The sequence below is a fragment of the Martes martes genome, assembly GCF_963455335.1.
Source record: "Martes martes genome assembly, chromosome: 1".
In the NCBI taxonomy this organism is placed as follows: domain Eukaryota; kingdom Metazoa; phylum Chordata; class Mammalia; order Carnivora; family Mustelidae; genus Martes; species Martes martes.
The window spans coordinates 93,505,511-93,532,000 of NC_137888.1; positions in this window are offsets into that span (position 1 = coordinate 93,505,511).

A 26,490-nucleotide genomic window follows, 5' to 3' on the forward strand; every position below is an offset into this window, starting at 1 on the left:
TACTTATCTTTTTCTGTTTGGCCATTTGTTAGTCTTAACTAACACCGTGTTCAGAAGACTACAGCTATCCAGGGGAAAAACGATCTCAGCTTGAGATAGAATGGAGGCTATTCAATACACACAAACAGTAGGTCTTTTCCTCTCCCTCAGTTCTCTTGCTTGTCCAAATGTATGCATGTACATGCATGCACACACACGCAAGAACATGCATACACATGCTGAGCTGAGATGGACTTCCCTCACTTCAAAGCATAAACAATAAGCTATCGTTTCCCACATATAATCGTTTAATTCATTCTAATCTATTCCTCTAAAACCCAGAAACAACAGAAGTGCAGAGAATCCATGCCCAGGGCATTCTATTTGCATATTTCCATGTATGATTTTTGAAGGAAGTAGTTCATATTGATAAACAGGTTGGTTTGCCTCCATCGCTTTCTCCTCACAGTAAGTACTATTAAAAACCTCATAAATCATTCCACACCTCCCAGACTCATCTTTGTAGCACAAAGGGAGCCCGGTACCACTCTGAAGCCTTCTATTTATCTCGCATACACTCTATGCATTTCCATTATTTATATTTTTCCAAAAAGCAATGATTCCCCAGCTGCCCGAGGCAGACAGATGCTTTATTCTTTGTGCTGTAAGGAGTGGGAGAGAGAACAGTAGAGGTGGAGAAGCAGGCAGAGAAAATCAGACTTGTTGGATTCCGAAATGCATGAAAATGAGGGAGAGGGAAATTTGGGAGGGGTAGGGGGGGATAAAGGGGTTCGATTAATACTGATTAAATGCTTATCCAGTAATGTGTGTGCTGCTGCCTGTTAGAATGCCCACATGGGTGTGCCGTGGACATCTGATATCCACTAACTCCCAAATTGAGTTTACTCCCCACCGTTGCACAGATGTGCCCCTCCTGCCCCCCAACTGTGAACGGCACCACCATCCATCCAAAGATTTTCACGTATTATCTCATTCAATCCTCATCTCCTTCAATGAACTAGAAATGATCACTTCTAGCTAACATGAGGACGCTGAGGTTCAGAGAGGAAAAGTGTGATATGGTGCTAGGACTGCCATAACAAAATACCACAGACTGGGTGAATTAAACAACAAATTATTTTCTCACAGTGCTTGGGGGCTGGGAAGTCCAAAATCAATGTGCCAGCACGGTTGGTTTCCTCTGAGTTCGCTCTCCTTGGTTTGCATGTAGCCTTTTCTCTATGCGCCGGAATCAATCCCTGGTGCTCCTTTTCTTAAAGGGACACTGGTCCTATTGGCTTATATCCACCCATATAACCTTCTTTGACTTTAATTACCTCTTTAAAGGTTCTATCTCCAAATAGTCATATTGTAAGATACTGGGGGTTAGGACTTGAACATAGGAATTTTGGGAGATACAGTTCAGTCCACAATGCCAAAGGACCCACCGAACACGAGGATCCATGCTTGCGTCTTTTCACCGCAATTCCAAAACATCTTTATCCGCTCTCATTTACTAACTTTTCAGAAGAGATGGTAGGTGGTAAATTGAGAGGAGGGGGGATTTCAGAGCTCGGAGGACTCAGTGTGATAAGCATGTCATATTCGGGTCTACATTCAGTGGCAACAGCTCATTTGTTCAGCCACTGTTATTCATTAAGTGCCTATTATAGTCCAGATACTTTCTCTAGGTATAGGTGATATAAAAGAGAACAAAACAAGTCTTCGCATATTTACAGTCCAATACTTACTCAGCATATGAAATTTACAAGTGAATGAAAAATACATGGTAATGTACAAATTAATTATCACTGTGGTGAGTCATGTGGAGCCGAAGTTGAGGTATGTGGTATCATGGGAGTCCAGCCGAGGGGCAAACCTGGTCTGGGAGGACGCTGTGGCTGATGTGGTGCCCTGCGGCTCTCCTGCAGGACACATCACTGGATCCCCTGTCCCGTGGCTGGCTCTCTGCTGAGTCTTTCTCCGGGAATTGCCCTTAGTCACAGAAAGCCTTCTCATACAGGGTGCCCTGTCCCACATTCAGTGACTGATCCATCTTGGGAGGAGGGGGTTATTGGGTCTAAAGCATGGGTCTCCTCTCCTTACCTCCTGATGCTCAAAATAAGATAACTCCAAAGAACCATCCCAGCTCCAGGGTGACCTTTTGAATCAGCTGAGCTCTCTATGGCAAATGCTTGACAGTTCCGCTCCTCCCCCGTACAGTTTCCTGTCATACCCCACAGGTGTTGATCTCCAAGGCGCTCCCCAGTTCACTTGCTTAATGCAAACCTTCATTTCAGATTCATTTTAGATTCTGTATTTCTGGGAAAACAGAATTCATTTGCCAGGGCTTCCATAACAAAGTACCAATGGGTGACTTTAACAACAGAAATGTATTGTCTCACAGTTCTGGAGGCAGGAAGTCTGAGCTCAGGGTCGGTTTCTTCTGAGGGCTGTGAGCGTCTCTCTTCTTGGCTTATAGATGGTCATCTTCTCCTTATTTCTTTTCACACCATCTTCCTTCTGTGTGTCTCTTTGCGCAAGTGTCCTCTTTTTATAAGGACACCAGTCATATTGGATTAGGGCTCACCCTGAAGACCTCATTTTAACTTGATGATCTTTGTTAAAAATCTTCTCTCTAAATAAGGTTAGATTCTGGAGGGCCTGGATGGTTCAGTTGGTTAGGTGTTTGACTCTTGATTTCTGTTCAGATCATGATCTCAGAGTTGTAGAATCGAGCCCCACATCAGGCTGTGCACTCAGCAGCAGTCTGCTTGAGATTATTTCCTCTCTCCTTCTCCCTCTGCCCCTCACCTCACTGTCTCTCTTGCTAAAATAAATAAAGAAGTCTTTAAAAAATAAAAATAAAAAGATAAGGTCAGAATCTGAGGTGCTGGGGAGGTTAGGACTTAAACTTATGAATTTGGGGGACTATAAATCAACCTATAACATTGTCTAACTCCACATACTTTTCTGGAGGGCAGCACTTGAAGGATGGAGTTGACTAGGTGAAGTTTAGGGGCAGGAGGCCAAGACTATGAGAGGAGTCCTGGGGAGAGGGAACATTCCCCACAAAGAAGGGAGGGGGGAAGGAAAGAGACACAGCCAAACACATACAGTTCACGCAGAGGAGGCTGAGGCTGGGGGAAGGGTCTTGACCATTCACGCACAAGCCATTCACTGCCCATCCCAGCAAGGGCTGGCTGCCGGGGTAATACTCAACAAACTGTCTCAGGGCTTGCCAAGCAAAGATACTGCTCCTTGAAGACTGTAGATTTGTCTCTGGGTGCCTCATGTCTTAGGGGAGAGTTGAGTCTGGTTGGACCAGAAGTGAAATTTCGGTTGGAACCAGAATATACTAAAGGCACCTTTAAGCTCTACAAGTAAGTAGAGTCAGGCCAGGAGAGGAGCTGCCATGAGGAGTCCATTAGTGGGGAGAGGCAGTACTTAAGAGGAGAAGCCAGACAAATGGGACAATTGACAAGTCAGTCTGGAGATGCCCAGGTCCTCCACCCACCCCAGCCCTGAAAGGAGAAGAAAGGGAAGAAAAGAGGGATAAAGCCGGATTTCCCCTACTTCACAGTTTTGCCTTCTCCTGATACCCCTGAAAGATGCACTGGCTACAAAACAAGGGCTTTTGCCCTTTAGGTAATATGGAATAAACTGTCTCATGTGACCAGACCAAAACTACCCAAAGAAGAACATCACTAAGCAGGAGAGAAGGCGGCTGAATCTTAGCTTCATTCTATTCTGAGCCTTTGGCACAACAGAGTCTGCATGTGGTAGGAATATGAAGAATATTTGAATATTTGTCTCTCTTTGGTCATCTAAAAGGACATTCCAAGGATACCCAGCATTTCCAGGTGAATCCTATGAATCTGTCCCCAGACTGGGAGACCTTCCTCTGGAAAGGGGGAGACGTGCTGTTCACTTCATTTTCAAATCTTTTCAATGCTGATTTCGTTTTTGATAAATTGTGACTGCCTGAGGCTTTTCAGGAAAGAGGCTGAGACTGCGTAGGGCACAGATCTTGGTGTTTAATAGCTCTTCTCCAAGAATGAAATCAGACTCTTTCTGAAAATTATCTAAAATACTTCATTTAATTACACAAGGAGAGCATGCTCCCTGGGAAGATGTGGATATTTTTAGAATGTGTGTTTTGAATTTTATATTTTTGGTTCTATTTACCTTCCTAAGTCACATTTTTAACTTTCCTTATTTTCTGCCTCTAAACCTTAAGCTTCTTGAGTCTTCAAGAAGGTTAGCTTTGAAGAGTACCCAGAATGTAAATCTTCTCATCATTAAAATTTACATTATTTATCAGACCCACCGTTTGGTGGGTTTTATATCAAGTGGCATCATGATATCAAGAAATTGTCAGACAAGCTGAATTCTTCACCCTCAAAGGGCAGCTCTGGGTAAATAAATTATAAAGATGTAGCTGGAGCCCTGTTGAGTGTTTTTTTATCTTTTCTCTAAAACAGAGTTTTAGACAACTTTGGTAGGAGAGTAGAGAGAGAGGTAAGGCCTGCAGGTCTCCTGGGGAAGAAAGACTGGTGGAAGTAGGAACTGCTAAGAGCTCATAGGAAGTGACAGAGGCACGTGAAAGACACATTTGACGCCTACCATCTAAGGGTGTGGGTGGGAATAGTGTAGAACAGATTGTCCAGACCTGAGAACATAGATTGAGGAAGAAGCATGCTGGAGATTTTTGACTGGATGTTAGCCATTGACAATTTCATCTTGTTGAGTGCTGGATACTTTCGTATTCCAGTAACCATTCATGGGATTTGTTCTCATATACCAGTAAGTTACCTAGAAATAGTCTGATCCCCTGGGCCTCGATTTTAAGGTATTTTAGGCAGGATTAGGGCAGCATTTATTTTAGAGCTAATTTTCCTCCTCTCTTGAGGCAAAGACCTCTCCAAGACTCTCTCTGATGCCCTGTGGATTTTGACGTTTTCCACTCAAGCCAGTGGGATCAGAAACTATTTCTTGCTCTGTGTCAGCCCTAGCTGTGTTCTCTCTTATCCTTTGGATTTGTTCATTGACTGGCCCAGAATTTCCTCTCCTACATGTGACAACCAGTATGAAGCTGAAGACTCAAGGAAAACCGTCTGTAGACACCTGGAGTTCTCCGTGTGTGCAGCTTTCTCCTCCCTGCCACTCTGCCCTGAAAAGGCTGCCTTGCAGCCCCAGATCCCCACTCCATCTCCTCCCCTCAGAGAGGCCACCGGGCTTCTGCATTCCACCTTCCTGTACCACAGCTTGGTCATTCTCTCAAGGCTGTAACCTGGTCAGTCATAGCACTATTGTCTATTGTCTTGGTTGTTTCATGTATTTTGTCCAGGTTCTATTTCATTTTTCAGGTGGAAATGTAAATCCTATCCTTATTACTCTATGGGCTGGAGTGGAAGTTGGCTATATGTTCACTTACTTTTATGAGCAAGTCCAGAACCACAGACAGAGTCACGTCATCCTGTCTTGACAAAATTTCTTTATTCACGGCAGATTTCATTTCTTGGCGTTGCCTGATCTTTCTGTTAATAATGGACAAAAGGTAGTCCACAGGTTCTCTGCTGATTATCTTTTCTGTTCATTGTCATATCCTTCTTGAAAAAAAAAAAAACAGTGCTAAGTAGTCGTGTTTAATAAAACAGAGGCTAAAGTGTCTTTAGAAAAACATGTCTTTCACTACTGCCTCTACCTCTGCCTCTGCCAGCAAAACAGCAAGAGTGAAAGACAAGATGTGTTAAGAAAGAAACGCTCAATTTTATTATGCCTAACTCTGTACTCTCTTACAAGAAAAATGAGTTTTCTTGTAACTTAAAAAATAGTTTAAAATAATAAAATACACAATAAATTGCAGTGATAATATCTGATCCACAGGGCCATTGAAAGTATTCATGAAAATAAAGCATGCTCCATAAGACGGAGTTACAATTTAGTCCCTCTTTCCATCATTCCAAGTACAGAGCAATCATATTCTAAATGGACAATTCACAGATAATACAATCTGTCTTCCAATTTGCTGTCTTTCTCTTCTGTAAAACCCTGGGAGCATTCCTAAGGTCCAAGCAGGTTTGGGCAAGAATAGTTTGGAATTCCTTAAATGTGTGTGGACTTTGCAGTCTAGATTTCCACTGAATGACCTTTGATTGGGCAAACCTCAAAAATGTAGCCAAAGGAAGAATTTAGGCCTCCTTTAAAATAGATGGGGAATTAAATTCATGATGGTAACTAGTTGAGGAGAGATGAGGGAAGGAAGATATAAAGCCTAGTTGGAAAGAAAAAAAAAATCAACTTGGTGATTAATACTTACTTCATGCATGCAATTAACCTCAAACTAGCCCTACCTCTTATGCCTTGAATTCCTGGCTCGTATCTCATTTAGTTTTCTTCTGCAGTCTGACTCGTGCTATAGTCTTTGAACAGGTTATCACAAACAGGTATATGGCATGTTCGTTACTCTTCCCTCCTTCTATGGGCAAATATTGCTCAATATCCTGCTACGCTTTCTATCTGAACTTTACAATGTCTTCAGAATCCTTCTCAACACAACGATCCAGGCAGCCAGAATACTCATAGTTGGAATAAAATCTGAAACCTCTTTCCCATACTATGAAGCTTTCAATGTTCATTCAGAAGACTCATCCAATAACCTAGCCCTGCAATTCTTAGACCTCATTCTTATAATAACAGAACGATTTCTTTTCCTCTTCAGTCACCCACTCTCCACCTAGAAACTCATCTATTGGAACAGTTGTCTAATATCCTTCCAGGTGATAACAATTTTCAATCTTTCCAACTCTTTCATGACTCCACTTCTTCTACTCTTATTCTTTGACCACGACACTTCCAATTTATCCAGAAATTCCTCTCATGGCTTTTTTTCCAGGCTTGGATCCCATGGTGAGAGCCTAAACCACTCTTTGCCACCATTTTCAGATTCTTTGCCACTTTCCATTCCCCTGTCTCCTGCTATACTCATCCAGCAAAATAAGGTATTGCATTAGTGCTACAGTTTCCTTTTTCCTTTTCCAAGAAGCCGAGCACTGATGAAAAAATCCTACAACTACATAGATTCATGCAACCAGAGACTCATGGCCCCAAATCTCAGCTGGGCACTCAGCTTTCCCCATCAATTCTTACACTTGACTTTGATCAGCAACTTCCCCCATGTCTTCAATGATTCAAACTTTCTCCCATTTTTTTTAAAACTCTTTCTCAATCTCTCCACCCTCAGCAAATAGTCTTATCTGTTAATTTACTGAGAAAAGCAGGAAATAGCATTTTTCTGATCTTTTCAGCTTTCTGAACTATACCTGCAAATATGTCTGTAGCAATGCCTGCCCTTACCATCAGTATTCAGACCATGATAAATGGTGTTGACCCATTTATGTAAGAATATAATAACAATTACTCTTTTTTCCCCCAGTGTCTCATAATATTTTACAGTTTGTGTCCAAATCATGATCCAAATAAAGTCCTAACAGTGTAATTGATTGATATGTTTTAAGTCTCTTTCCTCCAACTTTTCTTTTGCTTTTTTACATCTATTTTATTTTTTTTCTTTTTGTCTTTTTAAAATTTGAATTCCATTAGCCAACATATAGTATGTCATTGTTTTTGATAGAGTGTCCAATAATACCTCAGTTGTGTTTAACACCCAGTGCTCATCACATCACTTGCCCTCCTTAATGCCCAATACACTGTTACCCCCCACCCCCTCCCTTTCCACAACCCTTTGTCTGTTTCTTGGAGTCTAGAGTCTCTCAAGGTTTGTCTCCCTCTCTGATTTCTTCCCATTCGGTTTTCCCTCCCTTCCCCTATGATCCTCTGCACTATTTCTTTTTTTTTTTTTCTTTTAAGATTTTATTTATTTACTTATTTTAGAGAGAGAGAGAGAGGGAGAAGGAGACTCCCTGCTGAGGAAGGAGCCTCATCCAGAGCTCAATCCCAGGACCCTGAGATCATGACCTGAGCTAAAGGCAGAGCTTAACTGACTGAGTCACCCAGGCACCCCCTCTGCATTATTTCTTATATTCCCCATATGAGTAAAAACCATATGATAATTGTCTTTCTCTGATTGACTTATTTCACTTAGCATTTTAACATTTATCCTTAAACTGTGTGCTTGCCAGAGAATGCCCCCAAAACCTTGCTGATTGAATCTGCCCAAATTCTTACTACCAGCTTTGGCTGGACCCAGATGGCCACCCGCAACACCTGGGATCTGCTTAGGGCATGAGTGCATCTCTCAGGCCACCAAGACTACCTTAACACCTCTCACCTTCTGAATAGAAGGGGACACTGATTCTTAGCTGTCATCTTGGACCCCCTCCTTTCCATTCCCCTAGAGCTCTTCTTTATGCCTGTCACTGAGGAAGTAACTCCCTCCCCAAGACAGCCAGTCCTTCCACCTACAGGTTAGCACCCTATCCATCAATCATCTTCTCTATCATCTGCACTTTTTGATCTCTCCCTGTTGTTTTCTTATTGAATCCCTCAAGCCTGAAAAGCAAAATAGAATAAAAACTTAAACTTTCTATTCAATTAAACTACTTCTTCACCGTTCCCCTTCTTTTCATTACAAAGTGCTTTGCAAGTCTTCATTATTACCTTTCATTTCCTTAAAACCTGTTTATTTCCTAACCCCTGAAAATGTGGCTGCTGCCCCCATAGATTTATGGAAACTTTTTTCTTGAAGGTTAATGGTGAGTAACTCACAAAGCTGAGATACTCTGTGTTATTATCTACTTAAACCCCACATTGAAATATCTGTAATTTTTTAATCTTCCTGTTTTTAAAATGACTTGTTTTTTACTCTTAAATAAAATAAGCATACAAACTGTGCAGACTGCATAAATATACAGCTTCATGGACTGCTTTCCAGGACAAGCAATTAAATAGTGTTGGCATCCTGGGTATGGGCTGTGACCCTTCCAATCCCTATCCCAGCCTCCTAAAGGCAACCAGTACCCTGACTTCTATGTCAATTATTTCCTTGTTTTTCCCTATTCTTGTACCACTAGTGTGCATCCCTAACTCCTTAGTTTTGTCTGTTTTTGAACTTTATATAAATACAACTGCACAGTACATTACATTTTTGGATCTGGCTTCTTTCACTCAACATTATATTCGTGAGATTTATCTGCTTTCTTGTAGTCAGCCGCAGTCCATTCATTTTTATTGCTCTTATAGTGTTCCACACTACATCCCACAATTTATTTATACATTCTACCGCTGATGGTCATTTGGGTTGTTTTCAGACGGAAGTATTATTAGTAGAACCGCTATGAACACTCTTGTATATGTCTTATGATGCGTGGGCACCCACATTTCTTTTGGGGATATGCCTAAGAGTGAAATTACTGAGTAATAGATCACATGCATCTACCACTTCAGTAAACAAGGCCAAACTGTTCTTCAATATGTTTGTTCTAATTTACACTCCCACCAGCAATACATAAATCCCCACAGTTCTAAATCCTCACCAAAATTTGGCATAGTCTGTTTCTTAAATTTTAGCCATAGAAGTAGATATGTGTTTTTAATTTACTTTCTCGTGATTACTAATTGGGAATCTTTCACACATTTTTGGACATTTGGATAATGCTTTTTATGAAGTACCCTTTTAAGTCTTTGCCTGCATTGGTTTTCCTCTTTCTTATCTACTCACAGTAGTTTTTTACATAGTCTGCATCACACTTAGTGACAGTTACATGTGCTGCCAACATCTTCTCTACTCTGCCTTTTATTTTCCCTTTCCTAATGGTTAATTTTTTTAAGGATTTTTAATTTATTTTCTTGCCAGAGAGAACAACAGAACAACAAGAGAACAACAACAGAGAGAGTGTGTGAGCACAGTGCACAAGCAAGGGAGTGGCAGGCAGAGGGAGAAGCAGACTCTCTGCTGAGCAGGAGCCCAATGCGGGACTCCATCTCAGGATCCTGGGATCATGACCTGAGCCCATGCCAGATGCTTAACGAACTGAGCTACCCAGCTGCCCCCTAATGGTTACTTTTGAAGAACACAGTTTTTATTCCTAATGACTTTGCTCCGTATTTTCCCTAATAGCTAGTGTTTTCAGTCTCCTCATCCTTATTCTGGAAGTCCTTTCTTTTCAGTGTCTCTGGGATGGGCATTTTCTCAATTCTCTTCTCCTTTGCAAGGTCCTGCCTCACTTTCACTTATGGCTCTATCCCCACCCAAGTGCTGCCCTCTGCCCCTTTGCTCCACACTTTCCCACCTTGCTCCCACCTCTTGAAGGGTGCTCCCATCCCTGGACCCAGACCAGCATCTCCATGTGCTGAGCTGTCCAACACGGCAGTTGAGGGGCACAACATTTGCTGAGCAAGTTCTCAGCATCAGGCATTCTACTGGTGCTGAGGCTACCAAGACAGACAGCACCCAGGCTCTTCCTTTGGGCAAACCACGGAATAGAGATGCTTATAAGCAGGTAACGCTGATGTCTCCAACACTCTAAAATCACCATTTCCTCATTTCCCAACATGCTCTTGCTGCTGAGGTAATGGTATCATCATCTATCTAAGCACTCAAAGTATGAGGGTCTTCTTGGGCTTCTCCTTCCTCATGTTCGTCTACTTTCCAAGGTTGGTTTGAATGCTACACTTTCAATTCCCATCTTTACTTTCTTCCATTCCCACAGGCGGACCTCACATTTAGTTCCTCACTATGCCTCCAGTGGAGGCCTGAGTTAGCCTCCTCACCGGTGTGTCTCCATCCAGTCTCTTCCCTCTCAGTCAGCCACTCCATTCTCATTGGGTCATTTCACCTTGGGCACAGGCTTTCAGCAACAGTCACCTGAATTATTATCTTATTCCTCTTACTGCCCTGAAATCTCTTTGAAGGCAAGGACTCTATCAGCTTGACCTCCTAGTTAGCATTCCTAATACCAAATCGGATGTTTGGCCATGTCCCCTCTATGATTCTGTGCTTTCTTGGTCTGTGATTAGGCTGTCATATCTACCTCATGAACATCTCACTGTGTCCAAGTCTTGCATCTCCTTCAAGTCCCAGCTCAAATGCCAGCCTTTTGCTTGAAGTTTCAGTGAAGTCTCCAGTCAGCAGTACATGTTCTGTCTCTGAATGGCCAGCACTTAATTTTCGCTTCCAAATCATCGCCACCAATCACCTTCTCTTATGCTGAGTATCATGGTATCCCTTGTCCTCTTAGTCTATAAGCCTGGGCCTTAGACATCTTTGTGTTCCTCACAGCCCTGTCGAAGCTTCCCACATAGCAGATGTTCAGTAGGTACTTGTTGCCTGATTGAGATGTTGACTGAGGACACATTTTGGGCAAAGCTCAGTGGTAGGCACTGTAGAAAATACGTAGACAAATATAATCCCATTTCTGCTCAAAAAATTTACAATCTAATAGGCATTTACCTAAATACTAACATAGCAAATACTAATTTGTTATACATTTCATAGACAAGTTTCTAAATACTATAATTTTAATCCTGAAGCCAGTCTTTTTTAACTTGGAAAACACATAGACCCTGTGAAAGGAAAGAAACCGATTGCACATCGTCAGCATTTACGTGAATTATTCTTATGAGATGTTACTTAAATAAAAACAAGCTTAAAGCTTATGTGTGTAGCTCTTGCTACCTATAAAATCAAAATTCATTTCTAACTTGTAATCAAGCAAAATTATTTTTTATTGCATTAACTCACTCAGACCACAAACTGCCTTTAACCAGTCAGGACAAGCTTGGTAGAGAGATCCTGGGTCAAGGAGACTGATTCTCAGGTCTCACTGCAAAAACTTATGCTCGCTATGTGCTGGTTGGGAACACTCATTCTTGTGACCTAGAGCTTCAGGCTGGGGTACAGCAAGTTTGCACCTCGAATTGCAGCAATGAGTGAGAAAGAGAAGTGGCAGAGGCAGCCAAGTAGAGGAGACCCTCAAGAATAAGGATTCTAGAAATACCAGGAGTTGAGAAGGCCAAAATGGTTCTCAGGAAGGACATGTAAAGAACCCATCAGAAAAATGCTCTTGGGGAACATTCATTTTGAGTCCTTGCTCTGTGCCGGGCTTTCTACTAAACACTTGCCATTCATTCCACATTTAATCTTCACAATAGAGATAGACACTATCATTACCCCAGTTTTATAGATCAGGAAATGAGCACCAAGGAAACTCTGTAATCGGTCCAAAGTCACAAAGCTGGCTAGTGAGAGAGCCTGAATTTGCACACAGGTGTGCCTGATGCCAGAATCTGAGCCTGTGATGGAAAAACAGGGACATCCCTTGGCTGGCCTCCTGGTCTCCTGGCCCCATGCATTTATCTTCTTTTGTTTAGAAAGGTAGCCGGGAAAAGTTACAAGTCATGTAAGAGCCAGCATCAAGCATGCCTTGTGTTCTCTAGGGCAAAATGTAGGGAAGAGGAGGGAGCAGAGCTGGACTGAAGTATATTTCAGAGGGTTACTAGGGCAAGTCATCCTGACAGAGTCTAAATCTCAGAAGGACCTCTTGGGGGTTCTCTCAGGACATTTGGTTTCAGCTCTGAATGTCTTCTACACTTGTACTGTGTGCCTAGCTTTGTACTTGGTGGTGGTTTGATTCAGAATTTTTGAACTGTCCCAGAGGTTGTTATAGCTCTGATGATATGAGCATGGTACCATGGATGAACAGTGTGTGTCAAATGTATAAGAGAGGGGCCTGGGTTTGATAGGCTTGTGTTTGCAAGAGTCATGGAGGGACCATGGAGGAAGCTCTGTCCCCATGAGCTGGTGTTAACACTGATCTGTACATTCATACTGAGAACCATTTTGATGAATTAGTAATATGTATTCATATGTCTCTCAAAAGCATGTTTTTAGAATCTACTGGGTGTGTAATATCGCATGCAGATTTCATATCAATAGCAGGTATCATCTCTCTTCTTCCCTCTGGTTGATGATGGTGTAGCCGAGGGAACATGAAGATTTAAGTTCGTAGACCAACATATACAACTCAGATTAAAAATGGCACCAGTCAGGGGTGCCTGAGTGGCTCAGTCAGTTAAGCTTCTGCATTCTGCTCTGGTCATGATCCCAGGACCCTGAGATGGAGCTCCCTGTCGAGCCTGCTTCCTCCTCTCCCTCAGCAGATCCCCCTGCTTGTGCTCTTTGGCACTCTCTCTCTCTCAAATAAATGGGGCACTCTCTCTCTCTCAAATAAATGGAAGTCTTTTTAAAAAACTAATGAATCCCTGAACACGACATAAAAAACTAATGATGTACTATATGTTGGCTAATTGAACGTAATGATAAAAAAAAAAAAAAAAAAAAAGGCACCAGCCCCTCCTAAAAGGTAAGGCTGGTTACAGATTATGGATAGGAACTAGGCAGGGGAACATTGGTGTTCTCCCTACTCCTCTTCTAAATCTTTCCCTTGCGTCCATACAGCCAGATTGGAAGCTAGAAACCTGATTAAAACACTCTTTCCTTTTAGATTTTTCATCTCTAGGGGACCCAGAATGTGCTCACTGGGGTTTTAAGGGCTTAATACCTAAGTGTTCTAGGGCACCCCAAAGATTAAGAGATCAACTGACTTTGTCCTTGAAGATAGGGTCTGTGTGTTTGGTCACCGTCACCCATCACCTAGGGCAGTGTCCAGCACATGCCAGCTGTTTAATAAAGGTTGGTTAATGAATGAATGCACGAAGACGGAGGGACTTCAAACACTTGATGAGTGTAATGTGGTAGTCAAGCATTGGATGAGAGAATGGGGAAAATCTTAGTAACATTTTTCAGAAGCTTTTGATGCCTACTAATGATGCCTGACTAACATAGATTCAAATCAGATGACTGGGCTCCACCAGAGGCCTCATGTGGCTGCCTCTTTTTGAACAGGTGCCATCCCACTCTCTGATTTCAGCAGGAAAGCAGAAGGAAAAAAATGATATTTTGCCTGAGGCCATTTTTAGATGATGAGAGAAAAGAATCATTTCTGCCTGTCACTGCTGCTCGTTCAATTTGAGCGAGCAAGATTCAGGAATGTGCAAGCCATTACCAAAAAAAAAAAAGTCAATGCGACTTGCTCTGATGAGAACTCCTTGGTGATGTTTTGAAAATGTAGTTTGGGGCCGCCTGGGTGGCTCAGTGGGTTAAGCCTCTGCCTTCGGCTCAGGTCATGATCCCAGGGTCCTGGGGTCGAGCCCCACATTGGGCTCTCTGCTCAGTGGAGAGCCTGCTTCCTCCTCTCTCTCTCTCTCTCTGCATGCCTTTCTGCCTACTTGTGATCTTTGTCTGTCAAAAAAATAAATAAAATCTTTAAAAAAATAAATAAAATAAAAATAAAATAAAAAATAAGAAAACGTAGTTTGGGTGAGACTCAAATTGGGTTTGCAGTACCATGACTGGTTCGGGACATTTTGTTGTCCAGTTGAACCTACTTATCTTACTTTGTACCTCAAGAAAGTCCTGCTTGTCGAAGAGTTAGAAAGTAACTATCTCACCCCCATCAAAAAGGAGTTTTGAGTATAAAGTAAGATATGGTAAGGTATTTTTTTTTCCTCCTTTAGATGCACAAGCAAATTTGCTTTGGTATTTATAGATTTCATAACCTGTGATTCATGTTCAAAGAGAAAGCAGCAGCCCACCAGGGATTTGCTCACATGAAAAGTGCAGTTATTACATTAACTCAATTAGCTCTGCATTAGAATCTGTTCTCCATGTGGAAGAAACTGAACAATAGCACCTAAAATCACTGTAATTTGAGGTCTGGAGCAGCATCTTGGGTTTCAAAATGACTCACAGAAACATAATGAACAACCCAAAGCTCACAAATTAGGACAAAAATATTTTTCCATAATTCTTCCAATACAGTGGTATAACAAAATTGTAGAAGTAGCCATAGAAATAATGACTGATTTAAGATATTTGTGACCTAGAACAAGGGCTGACATGTTGCACAATTCTCAAGTCAACTGACAATTGCAAAAATTGCCAAATAAAAGTGAGGATTTCAAATCATCCTTAAATGTTACTGAATTATTTTTCCTATTTACTCTTTTCCCTCATAATTTATTGGTAATATTTGTATAGCTACACTTACATTACTAATGGAAAATAAATCAATTTGGGGGGCAATGATAATGACTCATCTTTTGCATATATCAACAATATGTACATATATGCATACAGATATGCATACAGATATACACACATGATATTACATTTATATACATACACATATGTGTGTCTTCTTCTTATCATACCTTCTTTTGACTCTATGAGGACAAATCGTCCTGCAGAGTTCTAGTACTGGGATGAGATATACATGGAGTGCTGTGGACATCATATTATTCAAGTTTTGTTGTCTTTTCTCCCCCTAGGAAACTTCCGGAGTAATTATATATGCAAACCCAGAACACCAAGAAATTGCTGGTCAGAAATAAATAGCCACAATGAAAACACTCTGCTGGTGAACTCTGACTCTCTTTATAGCCTCTTTAAATGAAAACAAGAGAATTGCCTTAATGCATCGGCTTTGCAGCTTTTCTTCACAAATTAAAAACCCTCTTTTCTTTACTCTCCAGCACATCTGAAACTTCTGAAACTATCTAAGTCAGTTTTCTGACAGAAATGAGTACAGGCAAGCTCTGAGGCAGCTCAGTCCTAGACTATGACGAGGAAGAAGTGATCGCCTTTTGCCCTCATAAAAATATCCGTTATAAAATGGGCTTATTTGACAGCAATGATAATTGCTATGTGTTGAATTGCATTCCACACCCCACCCCACACAACTGGGATTGAAGTCGCAATCCCTGGTACCCATGAATTTGACCTTATTTGGAAATAGGATCTCTGCAGATGTAATTAAGATGAGGTCATACTAGTAGAGTAGGGTGGGTCCTGAATCCAATTTGACAGGTGTCCTTGTAGGAAGAGGAGAAGAAACACAGACACAGAGGGAAGACAGCCATGTGGAGATGAAGGCAGAGACTGGCGTTATGTTACCACAAACCAAGGAATGCCAGGAGGTACCAGATGCTGGAAGAGGCAAGGAAGGATCATCCCCCAGAGGGTTTAGAAGGAGCGTGCCTCTACCTACACCTTGATCTCAGTCTTCAAGCCTCCAGGATTATGAAAGAGAAAATTTTATTGTTTTAAGCCACCAATTTTGTGGTATTTTGTTATAGCAGTCCTAGGAAATGAATACAATGGTTATAGTAATAATATTAATAACAAGAACAGTGTCTCATACGGTGAGCGCTTTTTCTACATGCTGGGAACAATTCCAAGTGCTTCGTATGTATTGACTTATAGTAGTAACTACTTATTTCCTATGGTCTTATGGTAGTTCCTACTTACTACTTTTCATTTCACAGATGAGGAAGCAGGCATACAAAGCAAAGGAAAGGCTGACTGAAATGTGCAAAGGGGAAATTTGTTTTCAGATAAATAAAAGAAACCATCCAAGGAGACTTCAAGAGGAGCCATCTTCCTAGCACAGGCCTCCCAGACAGGGTGTGGGATAGGGTGTCAGGAGATGCTGCGTCTGGCCTTGATTTTGCTACAAACCATCCTGTGGTGTTTCTTGGGTATCCATTTCCTTATCTGTAGCATGAAGGAGAGATTGGATGCTCTCAGAGGTGCCTCCAGCCCAAAGACTCTAGGATCCCACGAAGATTGTGATCCAAGAGATCAAAGGGTGGTGACAAGCTAGGGGCTGAGAGGTATGGAAGACAGGACTAGACATTCCACAAGACTGGTTGTGCAAACTCTCAAGACAAGGCTCTGGTTTTCCAGGCAGGCCTGTGGGAGAGTACCCAGATGTGGCTCTGCTCATCTGTCTCCAAGACCTTAGGGATCGACAGGACACCGATGGTGGGGACACTGACTGACCAGTGTAGGTGATCATCCCTCCTTAACCATGTTGGCCTTTGGGAAACAGCTCCGTAGCTTGCTGGGGGTGAATATGTGACCTCAAGGGGCTGGGATTTTCCCAGGGAGGCCACAGACACAGAAGGCCACTGTGGGCATGTCTACAAAGTTTGATTCCCAATTGGAAGACTTGAAAACAATGACTGTTCAACCTCCTCATGTATTTCTTACCTATTCCGTTACATGACTCTAGGTCCACTAAACCCTAACAGATGAAGTTCTAGCCAGTCATGGCCACACCTCCCAGTGATGCTTATTTGATCTCCCAGACAAACTATAGTACCAGACAAATTATCCTAAAATGTGGAAAATTTGAGAAAGTCTCAAATTCATCACCACAAGCCGTGCTGCAATGCTGGGCCCTCTGTCTAGGATCTGCTCCTGCAATGCCATTTGCTGCAAATGCCTCCTGCCATCCACTCAGCAGCAGATCAACCTCACTGAAGTTTTAGAAACTCTAATGCCATCAGTCTCGTACTCTGACCCTGCATAAAGTCAGAGTACACGGAACCAGAGTATTAAAGGAGATGAAACCAGTCAGGTAAGAAGCATGCTGGAAAATAAACAGTATATAGGTAGAATACAGCAACAAAACTTGCATATTGAATCCAGCCTTATCTAGTCTAGAAGGTAATTTTTAAGACAACACAGGAAGTCTGAAGTGAGGCTCAGCTGTCAGGCTACACTGTTTTCCTGCCTGGATTTTTAGGAAAACTACAGTCTGCTTCTATAGGATTTCTCCTCCAGATTTTGATGGAGACTCTACAACAGAATCATGTAGGCTCTAGAATCAACTGCCTCCCTTAGAGTCCCAGCTGTACCACTTACTACTTCTGGAAACTTGGAAAGTTACTGACCTTCTCTGAGTCTTGGTTTCTGACATCTGTAAGACGGAGCATAAAAATCTTATCTTCTTCATGGCTGTCATGGGTTGAATTGTGTCCCTCCAACGTTTCTATGTTGAAGTCCTAACCCCCAACATCTCAGAATGGGACCTTATTTGGAAATAGGGTCATTGCTGAGGTGATTAGTTAAGATAAGGTCATACTGGAGGAGAGTGGGCCCCTAATCCAATATGACTAATGTCCTTATAAAAAGAACACCATGTGAAAAGAAAAAATATACACACAGAAGGAAGATAGCGTGAAGAGATACAGGGAGAGAAAGGCCATCTGCAAGCCAACAAGAGGGGCCTGAACAGACACTTCCCTCACTGCCCTCAGGAGGAACCAACCCTGCCAACACATTGATTTAGGACTTCCAGCCTCCATAACTCTGAGGTAATAAATCTTTGTCATCTGGGGCGCCTGGGTGGCTCAGTGGGTTAAAGCCTCTGCCTTCGGCTCAGGTCATGATCCCAGGGTCCTGGGATCGAGCCCCGCATAGGACTCTCTGCTTAGCGGGGAGCCTGCTTCCTCCTCTCTCTCTGCCTGCTTCTCTGTGATCTCTGTCTGTCAAATAAATAAATAAATCTTTAAAAAATAAATAAATAAATCTTTGTCATGTAAGCCACTTTGTGTGTGCCACTTTGTGTGTACTGTGTTCAGGCAGCCCTAGCAATTACATTAGTGAGGATTTGGTGAGCTACTGCAGGCAGAGCGTTGTAAATGGGTCCTTGTACTACCTGAACAGCGCACAGTCGAAACTGCCTGCTGCTCCTTGCCATCCGGGACCCCTCGGAAGTGGAGGAACCAAGGACTCACGTGGGACCTTTCAGGTACAAATCCCACATTTAGATTCCAAGAAGCTTCAGGATATTTTTCCATGTTCTCCAGTGGTTAGGCCTCCATGACCTAGCTCCGCTCCTACAATTTGTTGTGAGTTTAGTTTTACTTAAAAAAAAAAAAAAAGACTCGTGTTCAGTAAAGAACATTTTAATTTTCAGAAAGAATAAAGACATAAAAGCAAACTGCTTTAATTGCTCACTTCTCAGAGGCAGCCAATTTCGCTGTATTTATTTTCAATCTTTTTGCTGCTTTTCTTATACGCTTGGCTTTATTCTCTCCGAAGGCACAGTGCAGTGCCCTGTTTTGTAGCCAGCTTCACGTCAGAGGAATTTTCCCAGCCACTCCAACCCTTCATAAGCGCAACTTTTAGTAGGCACAGAACAGTCCTTATGCAGACGCAGATGAAACTTATTCTCGCTTCTGTCTATTGTTGTTCATTTCCTGGGTGTCTTTTAACTTCCAAACTGCTTTCTTCTTGTGCCTGCAGTTAATATCTCGAAAACTGGTTTTCTCCTCACAGCTCACCCTCTTGTCTGCATTGGCGTCTTCCCCTCTTTCCCTCGCCTCATCCCGCTGCTCCTGGTCTCAGCTCTGTGAATTAACATTTATAACATCTTCTCATTAATGCCATTTCTAGAGTCAAAATGAGGGTTTTTTTCATATTCTGCATCTTATTTGCTATCCACAAGAACCCTCTGGGATAAGCAGGAGACACAGAAGCTTAAATTCGAGAAGTGATTTGCCTAAGGTCACTTAGCCAAGAGGCGTCTTGTCCATTGTCTACATCAGACTCTATGATGGTTCTCTGAGAACCATGTTTTAAAAAGCTACAGAAAATACACGAAGGTTTAGGAAAACCATTGTTTGTGTTTATAGGCTCTACTGAGAGTTTTAAAAATAAGGGAAAACGAAGTGGCACAGAGAAGCTTTAGCAAAGACCTTAAAGGGGCAGCAAGTGCTTATACGTGGTGTTTCAAACCTCATCAGCAAGTACTATACCGGCCTTTGCATATAATTACCCCCCCCCCGTGATGCTTTGAACTGACCCCCAGCTTTCTTTAAACAAAGAAAATAGCAATTTGTTAGTGAGTGTTGGGTGTTTCTCCTGTGACCTCCAGCTATATTAAGTTCTCTCCCTGCAGAAAAATGATGCCCTTCATAAACATCCCCTTAGCCCTGTCTTTCTGGGTTAAAAACACAGCTTTGTTCAATTATGAGGTCAGATTTCCCCTTTGAACAGGTCTTACTGAGGCCAATGGGCTTCCTGAGGAATGTGAAGATAACCAAATTTCCCGAGACTTCCTCCCTTCCCAGATGGTCTTCCCAAAACTCTGAATTTTGCATTTCCTCTTGTGAAAGAGAAAATGATACATCTTAATCTATGAATGACTACAGATTGAAACTCTGCTACTTGACTTTAACTTTATCGGCTTTTCAGGATAGTGTTATTAAAGCACCAACTTATTTTAATAGCTGGAGCAATACTAGTATATTCTGATAATGATAGCGAACGCCTGTAGAGTGCTTGTCACGTGCCAGGCACTGTTCTAGGCAGTTCTATGAATTCATTTAATTCTCAAAACAACCATGTAAGGTAGACTCAGTTATTGTCCCATTTTACAGATTGGCAAACTGAGGCACAAGGTTGTTGGGCTTGCCTTAAATTAGACCTACAACAAAAGCCTGAGGAAGAATTTGAAGACACTCCAGCTTCAGTCTGTGCTCTCACTTGCCACATTGTGCTGACCTCTCAGGCACTGTGCCAATCATTTTATGTACTTTGTCTTATTTAATCTTCACATGGGATAAGGTATGCTATTACCTCTGTCTTATAGATGAGGAAAATGTGACTCGGTAGGTTCAAGCATCTTGTCCAGATCCCACATTGGTAAGCTCAGAGAGAAAGAGCCCATCTGCCTTCTTACTTCTTTGGGATATAAAGCCATTGACTGAGTGATAAGCCATAGCAGAGATTGAGCTGAATACTGATCATAGGCTCTTTCTAGAAATAAAGTGGTGTGGTCAATAAACACAGTCTAAATTAGGCTGGTCTGCCACTCTGCTGTGTGCTGCTGTATTTCTCCTTAGAAAGTAGCTTCTACCGCCACCATGCAAAGCTGAACAAGCCACCAGGAGGGGTGGGAGAAAGGGGGCTTGATGGCCATCTGCAAATAGATACGAGAGAGAGAGAGAGAGAGAGAGAGAGAGAGAGAGAGATACACGTTGGGGATGGGCTGTTATTTTCAGATTAGGTAGAAAAACAGAAGTGGTGAGACAACATACAGAGAGATTCTTTGAACTTGACCTTAGGCAGGAAATAAAGTTCAGTCTAATCACGTAATAAAAGGTATTCATCAAAGAGACCCAGCCTTCCACAGTTATTTCAATAGGCATCCTGCCCTGGTGGAAAAACAAGCTTGGTTTACAATTCATAGTAAGCTTGCATATTAGTGCCACGGGGAGCTTAATTGGGAGGTAATGAGACCACAAAAGGAAATGAGAGCCATTAACTGAGGCACAGTGAAAGCGTGGAGCGATTGGTTAAGGAAAATGGTATTTGTGGAGCTCTGGGGTGAGGGGCCAAAGGCATGATGAAGAGAACAGGAGGGAGGGGTGCATCCTAAGCTGGAAGTAGGAAAACAGGAGATTCTTAAGCACAGAGGAAAATTTTTTTAAAGCACAACTTTACAAAAGGAGGATGTGGGTTATTTTTCAGTTAGTATCAGGAGGGTTGTGGCAACAACTTGTCAGTTACAGCTGGAAACACATTCGCTCAGAAGCACAGATCTTTTGGGTCTTTTATTGCACTTGAGGGTTATTGCTGAAAATAAGCTGGATTTCTCTATGAGCTCGTCGACGTGCACTGTGACTCCATCCATCCTAACTGGACAAGCAGTCGGCTTGGAATTCAGTCCTGTAATTTCTCTTCTTTAAGATTTCCTCCCAAGCCATCCCAGTCCGTCACACTTTCCACTCCAAGGAAGCAGGAACCATTCTTAGCAAGAAAATACCCTTAAACATTTCAGAACTGACTCGTGTCCCATTCCTCCCACATGTTATTTGCCCCGTCCCAGCAGTCTGTCACAGGGAACACGGGCTGCTAGGGAGTCCGAAATGAAAGACAATGTCATACATCATTATTCAGGTGAACCCAGATCCTTGGCGCTTTTGTAAGAAACAACCAAGAGCAAAAACGGTGTTTTCCCGATTGTGTATAGGGTGCACTATAAGTCGTCCAGAATTTGATTTGAAGTCCTGGCGGGTATCTCAGCTGACCCATTACTTCCGCTCTTACGGGGTCTGGTGGGTTGCTTTGCAAATGGAACTGAATGATGACCACAGAGTGAGAAAGCGAAAATGTGATTAACGTCCCCTCAGGAATGCACTAGCCACTTAAGCTGCCAGATTTCAGATTTTGATTTTCAGAAACATGCAGTGTGTTCAGGAGCACAAGTCAGAAAGCCAAGTCTCATGGAGTCATACTGCTCGAAGGGACTGTGTGAGGTTCTTTTGTGTCTGTTCTTAACTTGGAAGGTGGCCTTCGAGGCATCCAAGGAGACAGCTTCCTGCATTTCACCAACTTCCCCCTTTCTATTGAGAAATAAGAGACGATTCTCCTTGTCCTTTCTCCTGGTTTTCATATTTTCTCCTGAATTTTGCAGTTCTTTTCTTGAGTGTATCCCACATCTTTATCTTCTTGTCGATGTTTTAAACAATCTTTCCTTAAAATTTTGCTATTGTCCTTTGTACGCACTACAAAGATCAATATTTATTAATTTATTCATTTTGGGTCCCAGCCCTGGATCCTGCAAATTTCAAAAATGGCTTCCACTCTTGACTCCTATGCAAACCGCAACTGTTTCCTATTATTCTCTTACTTTGTAGCTTGCCGTTTGGGGAGCTCCTTAGGTTCTCCATCGGGCATTTTGTCCATTTCCCAATCCAGCTTTTTTTCTGATTGTTTTATGGTCACACATCCCAGATGGTGAGATACCTAGTTGATTCATTCAGGGGTTCACAAACTCAAGATATAACTGCTAGAAACAACACTTCTCCAAGGACATTGTGTTATGCATAACATAAATCCCAATATTATTATATTTGCACGAAACAGTCGGCCTGTGAAGTGTCATCATAAAGGTAAAGTAAAATTAAAAAACAGCCTAAGGGAACATAAAGGAATATGAGAATCCTCTGTCTTTAGGTTCACTGTGAAATCCAGCTGTTTTTCCATTATATTCCAGTGGTTAATCTCCAAAAAAGAACAATCATACAGAAAGGAAACAAGAAATGAGAAAACTTCTTCCTCTCAATTGCTCGTGTGTTTCAACAATAATAACAAGAGCCACTGTTTGAGACCTTCCTACATGCTATGCACTGCACTCACCGCTTTACATACATTAACTTACTAAACAATGGTAGTAGGCTGTGGTTGTGAGCATTTCATCCTTTTTTGTAGCAATGTGATAACTGGGTTAAACAACTTGCTCATGGTGCACAGTTAACTAAGTCTTTAGGCCAGGATCAGTCCTGGGTAGGCCTGACTCCAAAATTCGTGCACTTAACCACCAGGGATAAGGGGAGACTACCATGATGTATAAAAAACCCCTAACAAGGGCCTGGCCCATAGTAAGTACTAAGTAACTATTGAAACCGAGGATTGAAAAGGCAGTTACAGCTGAGATCCAAGAGTCAGTACAATGTCAAGAGTGAATCGTAATGTAAACTCTGGGCTTTGGGTGATAAGAATGTGTCAATGTAGGTTCAGAAATGGTAGCCAATGTAGGACGCTGGTGGGGGATGTTTGTAATGGGGGAGGGTGTGCCTGTGTGGGGGCGGGAGGGTAGATGGGAAATCCCTGTACCTTCTACTCAATTTTGCTGTGGACCCCAAACAGCTCTTCTTTTGTCTTCACATGTACACACACACACACACACTCACACAAGTCTTTCAGAACACGAATCAGGGCGCCTGGGTTGCTCAGTGGGTTAAGGCCTCTGCCTTTGGCTCAGGTCACGATCTCAGGGTCCTGGGATCGAGGCCTGCATCAGGCTCTCTGCTTAGCAGGGAGCCTGCTTACCCCTCTCTCTCTGCCTGCCTCCTCTCTGCCCACTTGTGATCTCTCTCTCTGTCAAATAAATATAATCGAATAAAATCTTTTAAAAAAAAGAACCCAAATCAACTTTGCAAAGGAAATCTCAATTCTCTCTGTACTTTTGGTCTATTGAAAGAAGCCTATAACTTGTACAGATAAACTCTATTTTGTCATTTGGGCTTCTATGGAGAAAAACACTCTAATGAACCTTCACTAATCCTTATTTATAGAAATTAGACATTCCATCCTGCCACCCAGGTTTTCAAACGTTTTTTCACATGACGTGTCACCATGTTCTGTTTCCTGCTGGCCCAGATGGAAGACAGTGTGGTACAGACACAGTTCTCCAACCTGGTAAGGGTACAGTCTGGACATAGGGGCTTTGAAAGTCTCCAGTGGTTCCAATAGTTAGCAGCCACGTCACAGAAGCCCTGTTACGGGGACAGCCTGGTCACAGCTGTGCGCTGGCAAGCTGTGTGGCCTGGAGAAGTCATACCCACCTCTCTGAGGCTTTGTTCTTTTATCTGTCAGTTGAGGTAAAAATTACAGTGTAGCATTGCTGCAAGATTAAAAATATGTGTAAAATGTCAGTCAAATGCAGTTTCAAATATGAGCCATTTTTAACCGTTTTATTGAGATGTAATTTTTATACAATAAAGGTTATTTGTTTTAAACGTGTGACTTGATAAGTTTTGACAAGTGTGTATAGTCTTGTAACCACCCTCAATCAAGACATAGGTAGTCCTTGCTTGAACAATAGCGCAGAACCACAAAAACGACCATGCAAGCTGATACCCTGCAAAGTGATCTTAAATAAATAATGGGGAAAATTGTATTGTTCCATGAGCCTCAATGAATAGAGAAATTTTTTTAAAAAGTCAAACAGATATTTATTTAGTACACTTCAATTTAAAATATCAGAAACCTTGAAAGTTATTTTATTCACTTGTGAAAAGCTTACTGAGAGTAGTTTGAACAGTGCTGGCCTTCTTGTCATAGAACTTAGAACATAGGGTGAGAACTTTTCTCTCCACCTTGGCAACTGGTCATACTCCTTTAGTTTTTGTGTTTTTTTTAAAAGAATTGTTTTATTTTATTTTTTAGACACAGAAAGAAAGAGAGAGAGAGGGAAAGTACACAAGAGGGGAAGGGGCAGAGGGAGCGGAAGAGAGAGAATCTCAAGCAGACTCCCTGCTGAGCAGTGAAGTCCCACGCTGGGGGCTCCATTCCAGGACCCTAAGGTCATTATCTGAGCTGAAATCAAGAGTTGGCTGCTTAAGGGACTGACCCATCCTGGCACCCCTGGTCATACTCCTTTCTCAGTTTGGATCAGCTTCCAACATTGTATCCTTTGTGCTTTTAACATGTTGCCACTCTTGAAACATGTGAGAATGCCTTCCCTGTGAGGGGTGTTTTGTTACCAGTGTCACTTCTGAGACACCTTCACCCCTTTTATGGTAATTATTTCCTTTATTTATGTTCACCATACTTTCTCCTTCTCTACATCCTTCCAGCTGCTTATCTAGAGTCTCTCCATTGGTGGCAGCAGAACTATTCCCACGGTCAGCTATTTCTTCTATAATCCCGTTGACATTTGTTTTGAATTCCACTTCCAGAATGATCTCTTGATTTTTTTCCAAGATGGATCCTTTTTTTTTTTTTTAAAGATTTTATTTATTTGAGAGAAAGAGAGAGAGCATGAGTGGGGAGTGAGGCAGAGGGAGAGGGACAAGCAGACCATGCTAAGCAGGGAGCTTGACATGGGGCTCAATCCCGGGACCCTGGGATTACGACATGAGCTAAAGACAGACGCTTAACTGACTGAGCCACCCAGGCACCCTGATCTCTTTTCATTTCTTTGCTGCACTTTCATCTTTGTTAGCTAGTTCCTTCTTTCGATTATATATTTTTATAAAATGTCATACAGGTGTATCACTGGGACCAAGAAGGTAGCACAAAGGTGTGCTTTGCTGTCTATGAGCAGCCTGGATAACAGGTGGGCATGACCAGTGAGCAACAGACTGAAAGTGACGTGATCGGACACTGATTCTGATGCACAACCGCCCTTTACCCGGTGATCTGTGGACTGAAGAGCTGACTGCAAAGTCTTTACGTTATGCAATAACTCATGGATAAGATATTGTGGTACCTGAAACCTGAACTCTATTGTTGGGGGACTGGAGTCATCCAGCTCACCTGTGGTAGCTGAGATCTGGGCATTTCCAAAACACGCCCACCGATGACTGCCTCCATTGAGCGTTTCCAACAGCTCAAAGAGCTCCCTGGTGCCCACCTGCAGTCAGTGTCCACGCCCAGCAACCCCCCACCCCCACCCCATGCCACCATGCCTGGCAAACACTGATCTGCTCTCTGGTGCTGTAGTTTTGCCTCTTCTAGGACTTCATATAAATGGAATCTGTTTCAAAACAACAGAATCTGTTTTCAAATGGCTTCTTTACGTAGCACGATGCTTTTGAGATTCATTTTAAGTCATTACATGTATATGATGGTTGTTTTTCCTTCTTTTCTTGTATAGCACTGTATCAATCTCTCTCAAGTGCTACATACAATGAAACAAAATAAATAGATAAGTAAATTGGCTCCCTTTGATTCTCTAACGTCCCTCCAGCCTCCCCTCTCTGTCTTCATAGTCAACCTTTCTAAAATGGTCACGCCTTTGCTTTCTCTTCTGCCACTCACTCCTCAACCTACTGCATTCTGGTTTCACCCAGACCTTTACCACTGCCTTTAAAGGGTCATGAACAACTCCTTTTCTGTATTTAAAC